Here is a 10,000-nt window from a genome sequence, read left to right on the forward strand (position 1 = left end):
AGGAATTCAACGTTTATTTGATGAAAATTGGTTTTGAAATGGCTGAGATATCCAAAACAGAGCGATTCTGATAAGTGTGGGACCCACACTTTGTTACGATCGCTTTGTTTTACTTTGTTATTGGATGTTTCGGTCATTCCAAATCCGATTTTCATCAAATAAACTTTGAATTCCTCTTAAAATAGTATGCTCTGTATTATTTCATAAGTGTTTTCTTGGTATCTCGCAAAAAGTTAAAAGCCCAATTCTCATCTCCACCAATACTGTACCATCCCTTTAAGTGCTAAGATGTTTCTGTAATGCTCCACAAAGCACACACACACACACACGCACACACACACACACACACACACACACACACACACACACACACACACACACACACAAATTAATGACTACTAATTCGTGCCATAATCCCACGTTATTTGGCTCAACAGGTTGCGCGAATTGAGCAACTGCTTTGTCCTGCGTGTTTTGGCGGTTGTGTGCGTGCGTGTGCGTTCATGTGACAGTCTTTTATGTAAAGGCATACACGTGTTTTGTTCTACTTTTGTTTCACAGCTTAGACAGAAAGACAACAAACTGGAATATAGCAAATGTATCAAGAAATGTCAAAGTTTTATAAGCGATCTTTTTAGTCGTATTCATATGATTTTTTTCATCATTACTGATCCTTGTTTGTTGCCACCTGTATCATCCAACATTGTCCAACAGGACATTTCATTGATATCTGGGCCCTGTTGCATAAAACCCTTTCCGCTGGACTTACCGCTCCTTTCTAGCGGTAAGTCTTCAAATTAGCGGTAAATTTTATAATCCTTGATGCTGATTGGCTGTGACGCCTAATTTTTGACGGTAGTTACCATTGAAATTCAATGGTAAGTTTTATGCAACGGGCCTCTGGCATAAAACAAATCATCCCGTGAGAAGAAACTTTTAAATCTTATTTTAATCAAATTACACTGTAAATAGCAATTTACATAGTGCATGATAATGATGCTATATTTGGAACATAACGCCACGTGCTGTAGTGGGATATATTATGATAATGATGCATTTGTGTGATTTGCAGACTTTACTGTCCTTAATGCAGCCTCCAATTCTCCATAAATGGTTAGTTCTGATGTGAGGGGTGCATTTCTTTCTAGCACTCTGCCATCTGTCCATGCAGACTTTTACTTTAATCATTATGCAACTCTCCCCTTCCCCCACCCCATACCGTTGATTCGAGATGCGTGACTTGTTAATAAATTCTTGAATATGTATTCGTTTTCAACTCATTTTGTTTGCAGGCAATCAGAAGATATATAGTAATACATACAAAACATTTACATATCCATGTTCCATATTGTCTTGGTTGTTATATGTATGGTAATGTGGAATTCGAAACCTCAATGAGGCGTCTTGAACATGATAACAACGATGGGGATTCCGCTTTAATCAGGGTGAGTATATCTAAGCTCAATGAAATGACATTTTTTAGTCGTTAGATGCTGTTGATCCATTCGGTTAGGGCAGACGAGGCCCTAACGTATTTTTCAAATGCGAAGGTTGAGGGGACACATGGGTAAATTATTTTGTCATCTCCTCGCTGGGATGAAAAGAAAGGAAAGACATCTAGAAGCAATTAGCAAGGAGGGAGTCATTTTCAAGGGGAAAAGGGAAGGCAGTCTCATCTTAAACGTCGATCTCCGCGTCATCAGGATCAAGCTTGTCCCACGCCAGACCAGTGAAGGTCGCCAGCCGGCGTAAGGAAAGTCGGTAGGTGCAGGGCCGGATGAGAAATATGACGAAGACGGTGCATTGCTGACGTAGAAAAACGGGAATAGATGATTATTTCCTGATTTCACCATGTCTCATAATTTTTGTTTTTCAGGAGTGTTGGGAAAAACGCTTTGCTCGAAGGGTTCTTTAGCGAGACGTAGCATTTCTTAGGAAGGCGTATTTTGTCCATTGCGAGAAATGATACAGATTGTGATGTATTCGTGCTTAAGGTTTGCATCAAAATCATGATTGTTTTGCAGTTTTTTCCTTGTTTTTTTATTTTCATTTTCCTCAAAAATTTCGCATTGATTAATTGCAGTATAAGATTTGAATGAAACACTTGTCTTATTCAATGATTTCTCCCCAGCTTATCATCATAATTGTTACGACGTCGTAACTTCTTCAGCCTCCAATAGTTTTTTTTTCTTTTGTCTATTGACGTGTTTCTGACATGACAGATACTCATCAGTCTGTCTACCGTATATCATTATCTGAATCAAGACAATAGACTGTTTTTTTCAAAAGTACGATCAACAGTTTCACAGTAGAAGAACAGTCCTGTCAGTCTTTCAAAGAAAAAATGTTATTTAATTTCATTTGACATGGAAAATGGCGTCAGGCTAGTGATAGTGGACGGTAGAAAACTCATCTTCGGATAGTGGGGGCATTTCATGAAGGGTTTTTATCAGGATTTTTTTTTGATAAACTGTTATAAGCTATTTAGTTTGTTTCATATGATTGTCAAAGAGTAAATTTGTCACAAAAAATATCCGACAAAATGCGTCATGACATCCCCCCCCCCATCCGATCGGACAAATTAGAAAACCAAACGTTGATTGCTTATAGTCAGTCATGATTTATGTCACACTAACGAAGCAGAAATGTAGATTTTAAATGAATGTTTTTGGCCCTTCGAAAAGAAACAGACACATACGCACACACAAACAAACAAATATTCGAAGGCTGTGTCCCAAGATTCTTAATCTAAAAATGGGATGGGGTGGTTGGGAAAAAGGAAACTTTAATTTTGATTAAACCAGAATCTCCCACCAAAAAAAAAAAAAAAAAAAAAAAAAATCCGGAGTCACTGACACTTTTTTTTTAATAAGTTCCTCGGCCCCTATCTGCATATGAAACTGGAAGGATAAATATTATCACATTCACTGAGATTAACTTTTCCTTGCATTTTTCTAGGCTCTTTCTAATCACCGAGAGAAAAAAAAAGGGACATTGATTTCCTGAGAAACTTTGTAATGACCACAGCGACCATGTTGCCAACCTTGTGCGTTGCTATTCTAAGCTTTGATTGGCCCATTTCTCTTCATCTCCTCACCTGACAACTAGCAAATGAGGTCTTCTTCTTCTGTCTTTTCCAACAACGATTTTCAGATCGAGATGGGAGCTTAGAGGTAAGTGATTTAGATGCAAAGCCGAAGACATTTCCCGTCGTTCTCATTGCACCAAAGGTGAACCAACTCGATGTGAAAGAGAGAGCGTATCGCCCGCCATTCCAGCAATTTTCAGGTAAAAGTAAAACCAGTCTCATCTGCGCTAAAAATACATCATAATTTTAGTCTCCACCGTGAACTCGTTGAAAATGTCACGAGTCAATGACACAAATCCGAAAGAATCATTAGAACGTGATGTGATGTTATAGGTTCGTGTGATCCCATGTTAGCAACGTTTCGGACCCCGTCGCTATGAGATGAATATGCACGGCGGCATGCTCTTGGCAATTCCATTACCTGCCCACGTATAACTGTGAAATGAATCGCTCTGTTTGTCACCTTCTGTCTCACACCCTATACCTATCTTAGCTTCAGGTCCTTTTTAATTGATTTGGGATTGTGCATTCCAGTGGCTTGTCCTTATTTGTCACTAAGATTTAGAGATAATATAGATAAAAATCTGTATTTCACTTGTTGCTCCCTCCCCCTCCCCCCGCGCCTTTCCTCAATGGCAGATTTTGCTATGTTTGATCTTCCTTTGAGGAAGTTCTGTTCTATAATGATCAGTGCAGGGTGACAAGGAGTTTAGCGCTGTCGCGACGTTCAGCAATTTTTCTGGGAACACCGACAGAACAAACAAACAATATATCTACGTCAAATCGTATACTCTACCCCCCCCCATAAACAGACACACCCATAAAATACAGACACACATAACCCATATTATGAGATCCTTATTACAACAGTGCTGTGTAACTAAGGCACACCTATCAAATCCGCTCTCCGCTCTTCCGTGTCACGCCGTTCAACAAGTTTATACGCAAGATCTCATGGAATAATGTCGGCAACATCCGCCCCACTGTTGACATAGCTGAGACGAGCTGGAAAGTCCAATTCTGGGCTCTGGGCGCAGTGAGTTCTCGACGCGGTGCTATCAAGCCGGGAGATCACTCTCTTCGAGATGTTTGCCTCGGGCTATATAAATTATGCAAGCTGGCGGAAGTGTCTCGTGTTTGTAAAATAATGATGGCGATAACTTATGCATGGCAACGAATATCAGTATATTGATATAATCACGGTTGCAGAGCGACCCCCGAGACAGAATCGCCCGGTTGCAACCGGCAAGAAACGGTGGAATACTAGAATCTCTACAGTTTGAGTGTTTTTTAAACAGCGTGTCAGCCAGTACAAGGACAGAAGAATGCAAATATTAGACAACGATGGATGACATGTTTCCTTGAATGCATATTACGAGAACATTTCAAATACTTCATTTTCTTCAATTTTGAAGTCAACCTACTCAAGGACTTTATTTGTTCCTCAGATTCGTTTCTGTCTTGTCGTATTTCCTCTGTGTTACAATCCTTGTCTGAGTGGTATCGACTAAACACTCGAGGTTCAAGTTGCCTATCTTTGTGTATATGTTTAAGTTAAAATCGGGGGAAATTATAAAATACTATATTGCACAGAGGCTGTTATCCTAGTCAAGCAAATTGCTTATTGATATAAACGGTCTTCTCTACATGTGTACGTTAAGATACGATGAAATGTATTTACGTATCCATACAAGTAAGTATATCTATATCATATTATGAGTATACTTTTGTGTGTATAACATAATTATTCTGATGTGAAAATTGCTAATTTCACCAGTACATATAGAGAGATAAAGTAAACAGAGCGGAAACTGAATCTGAATCTCGCAAGCCGAGATAAATTACAATTAAAGTGGAGTTTATAAAGATACTCTTTGCGAGGAGAGAAGAAAATGGTGGATATGTTTGTACACGCCATTGAATGATCATTGAATTTGGTCATTAAAATTTGAATTTGGGATATCAAAATCCTGATTCAAAGAGAACTATAAGCCAAGAGTGACGACTACCATTATGATACAGTTGCGATTTTGCAATTGTTGCATTTAAGATGCTGTTAAAGCTGAAATATCGAAAAAAAATATTATATACATGTATATATATATATATATATATATATATATATATTATATTATAATATATATGAAAACCCATTTTCTTTGCTCGACGTTTTCGCTATATATATATACATTATATATATACATATATATATATACATAATATATATATATATATATATATATATATATATATATATAATATATATATATGATATTATGATTCATTCCACTTCTACTCCTACCATAGCACCAAGCTAACAGAATCATGATGTCGTTATCTACAGATTTTATTGCATTGCACTATTTATCTTTCTTGTATTCCATCGTATTCCGGCGACAATCTATATTTTCCTGGAAGGCACATTTGCCGAATTTCTCAGCTTTAAAAGTTGCGCGGTGATGTCACTATTCTTCGATGGTGCCCAGACAAATAGACATCATATTAGTGTGTTCGCTTACATAATAATAGTGGTACATGTAAAATTATATCGATAATCTTTTTTAAAAGATACTTAAGTGATTCAACTTTTGTTTTGAGGTTTTTTTTTCTCTCACTCATTCTACCGCATCTCTCATTCACCATCCCTCTCTCTCTATATATATATACATATATATACATATATATATATATATATATATATATATATATATATATATGCATAAAGAAGAATGAGTCTGAAATACGCCATCTGTCAGGAAGGTTTTTATTCACAAAAGTTTCAGCCTGCCTCAGGCCTTCGTCAGTGCAGCGATACACTACACTGATGCAGGCTGAAAATTTCCAACACGTGGAAAATTCATATATATATATATATATATATATATATATATATATATATATACTACGCACAAGTGCAAAAGGCTCGTGATGCGTATCGCACGTGATGATAGTTTGTGGCTCCGTTGCATGGCAACGAGGGAAGAAAAGGCGGGATGTACAATACAGGCGATTAGATCGCTCTCAAATCAACCGAGGTTCCCTCGCAGCATAGCAACATCTCCGTGACGACATCATTTAGGAAGTGGTGGGAAGATAGATGACAGATGACGACGAGTACAAGACTGATTACAAGAGTTATTTACCTACCCATCGTAATTCCATGTTGTTTATGCTGTGTGGGTTTTTTTCAGAGTATTGATGAGGAAGTACCTCACCCGGATGGTCTCACACATTTGCGATGAATACGTCTCTAAATGACAAAGTATACAATAACAACAAATATACATTACTATTATCAGCTCAGGAAGCGCCACACGAGAGGACGAAAAGAAAGAAAGAAAAAAAAAAGCTCTTCGTATCATTTGTCACGAATCGTGGAGAAGTCATACTAATAATTTATTCCACGAAAATAATATTTTGAAAATTTATGACCTTTATCGTTTGCAATTAGGACAATTCATGTATAAACTCACCAACCATTCTCTCCCCCTTGTGTTTGATTCCATGTTTTTAAAGAATGAAACTGTTCATGCATATCCAACCCGTCAATACCATGAATATCATTTGCCTTTGACTAGGACGGTTTTTGCAAAATCTTTATTCTCCTTTTCTGGACCAAAATTCTGGAATTCTCTGGATAATAATATAAAAGAAGCTTTACGTTTTAAAACATTTTCTTTAAAGTTAAAGAATCATCTAAAAACTTCGTACGCAGCATAATAATTCATTCTTCTTTTTTTACTTTTGATTTTCAAAGTTATTGTTGCTTCGTTATTCTCACTACTCTTTCTTCATCAGCGAGCCCGTGCTTCTGTGCCTCCAGTGCCCTGGTTATGACCCACCATTTTCCTCTCCTCTCCCCTCCTCCCCCCCCCCCCCCCCTTGTCCACCTCGGACTTACTACCTTCTACACTACTATATCCTCCTATCCTCTCATAAATTTTTTCCTTACAAGAGAGCCGCCATGTGTTTGTTAATTTGCGTATGTATGTGTATGTGTGCATGTATGTGTGTATTACTCTGTATTTTTTTTTTTGCTACCGCATAGGGAAATTTGTTGTGTTGTTGTTTTTTGCAATTATATTTTTTTTTCTCTATGAGGGGGCTGCATTCTACAAGCTCTGCTTTTTACCAGTCCCCTCCATTTCCAGCAATATTGTTTATGCATTTACCACAGTGACGTAACAGTTATTTGTATCTCTGTTGATAATTTACCTGTATCTCTTTTACAATGTTATTCTGTTCATCGCATTTTGGTACTGATTTCATGACGTCTGTGTATATGAGCGTTTCTTTGTATTACTTATTATTTGTTGGAAGTGAAATAAATCAACTTGAACTTGAACTTGAACTTGAAATGGAGGAAATGGAGATGAACATTAAACATTCACCGTCACACACGCTCATATATATAGTTACGTATGATCCATATACACGCTTATCTTTGTATGCATATTATATATACACACAACCTCGATACATATAATCATGATATAGATAGTACATGGTTACTCAATGCATATCATATTAAATGCATGATTACTCAAAGTGCAGCTTTATTGCATCCGATGCCAAAGGCCAATAAAAGTATTCAATTTGGATTGCACGAGATTTATTTGCAGCAGTAGACCTATATTGGCTGGAATCATATACTCATAACATTGGTTTGTCTGGGCTTGACATGACAAGAATCAAGAAGTATATAGTTCGCGACCATGAACTATAACGAAATCAATGAATGTCACGTAGTAGCATTAAGACCAATCTGAAATCTTGTTACAGCTACATTACTTCTTTACATTTAATATATATATATATATATATATATATATATATATATATATATAATATAATATACATATGTGTGTGTGTGTGTGTATGTATGTATACATACATAATACATACATTTAAATTGTTGTATTCAGTTATTGTACACATAGAAATCAAGAGAGGTTGTTATAAAGAGCGTATAGAATAGAAATGTGAATTTCCGGTTTCATGGCAAGAAAAAATTCTTAAGGAATGACCTCTTTCTTCTGTTACTATTTCTCTATGGCAATTATTCTAATCTCTCTTGTGACATGAATGTTTATATATATTTTAATCATATTGTATATACACACATATATTGTTTAAATATACATATATATATGTATATATATATATGAGTGTGTGTGTGTGTGTGTGTGTGCATGTGTGTGTATGTATGTATGTATGTATGCGTACAGTATTGATATCATACATTTACGTGGCCGCTAAGACAGGTTTGACTGTATCAATATCATATGTATATATGAATAATGCATAGTCGGAAATCTGCAGTTGAAACGCCTACAGATAAGAAACCACCTACGGAGAAATTACGAGGAAAACACATAGACGCCCACATTACACCCTAACGCCATCACAGAAAAGTTCATCACATCGACGACTATTAAAAAACACCAACCACTGACCCCGAAGTAGTTGGTGCGCATATGTAATTCACAATTTCCTTACATAAATTCGTTGTTATATACGAGCCTACAATCATCCTCAGCGAATTGCGTATATGGTTTGTTTACACACACAACACACGCACACCCATTCGCCAAATACTCTTTGTATGTACATATTATTATCGTACGTTACTTAACGTATTTTTTTTTTCTGTCTGAGAGCTCTGGAAATGGTCTTTGAAGGGTACTTGGCTGTTAAAGTGCCCAAAGAAAGGTTAGACTGTCGAATAGAAATGAAACAAAAATCGTAATTTCCTGACATGAGTTCAGTATAATAAATACTCGTCCCACCATCCCCCACCATCCCCCCCCCAAAAAAAAAAAAAAAAAAATCGCCAAACATACCACGAAATAATACTCGAGGTTCTTATTATCATTATCATCAGATTCACAATATGACACAGTGAAAGTCTATCATCAAGGGTCATCACTTAAGGTTTTCTTTTGCTAGATTTGATCTCTTTGTGATGATATTGCTCCAGATCAAACGCACAGTATCGACTTTATTATATTACAATTTGGAGCCACGGAAGGTTTTTAAGAGTCGCGTTCGTTTCGGCAATAACGGCAACAAGTAGGAAAATTGAGGATGGAATGTTTGTTTGTTTGTTTGTTTGTTTGTCTGTTTTTCATTCGATATGATACTGATGTAATTGCCATAACACATATGAATTTTATACTGAGTTACATAATTATAACATTATGTTTAAAATTTAAAAAAAAAATCGATGTGGAAACCTGGAAACCATAATATTTCTTTCCTTGGACTTTGTAAACGATAAGAAAACCCGTCAGTGCTCCAAATGCATGCATCTGTTGTTGTTGTTGTTTTTCTTAAGATGCGTTTATACAAATAAACAGGTATACAATAAAATAAATATAATGAAGATAATTCGTGGTTTTGTAAAACGCCCCTCTACGCAGCGTAGGTGTATCGGTTTCATCTACCCTTCATAGCAATACTTGTTGCACTAAATCGTTTGTAATGAGGCTACTAAGAGCGCAAACAACTCATGTTTTCGGCGACTCAGTCGAGTAATGTTTACACAGAAAGAGAAGGAAAAATAAGGGGGATGCCGGATCGGTTTCGCAGTAGTTACTATTATTTTGCATTTGCATTCATTGTGCCCCCGTAAAGCCAACGCTTTCATGCCAACCTACGCAGGATCGAGCTTTGCCGCCCCTTCACCCTTTGCTTTAGTAGGGCCCTCATTTAATATGTTGCTTGTTTTCACTAACATACAGAACTGCCCACAACACGGCGGGGTTGCCTGCAATGCAATGCGATGCAATGCGCGTGGAGCTTCATCTAAAATTCGTTCGCTCTTGATTTCAAGTCGTAGTAAATGAGATTCCTGCGGGAATAATGCGCAGGTAATAGATGCTCGCTGTCTGTTGGGGGGCCGATGACTTG

This window comes from Diadema antillarum, unplaced genomic scaffold (assembly GCF_040938485.1).
Source record: "Diadema antillarum isolate AM-2024a unplaced genomic scaffold, OU_Dant_1.0 seq00000958_RagTag, whole genome shotgun sequence".
NCBI lineage: Eukaryota > Metazoa > Echinodermata > Echinoidea > Diadematoida > Diadematidae > Diadema > Diadema antillarum.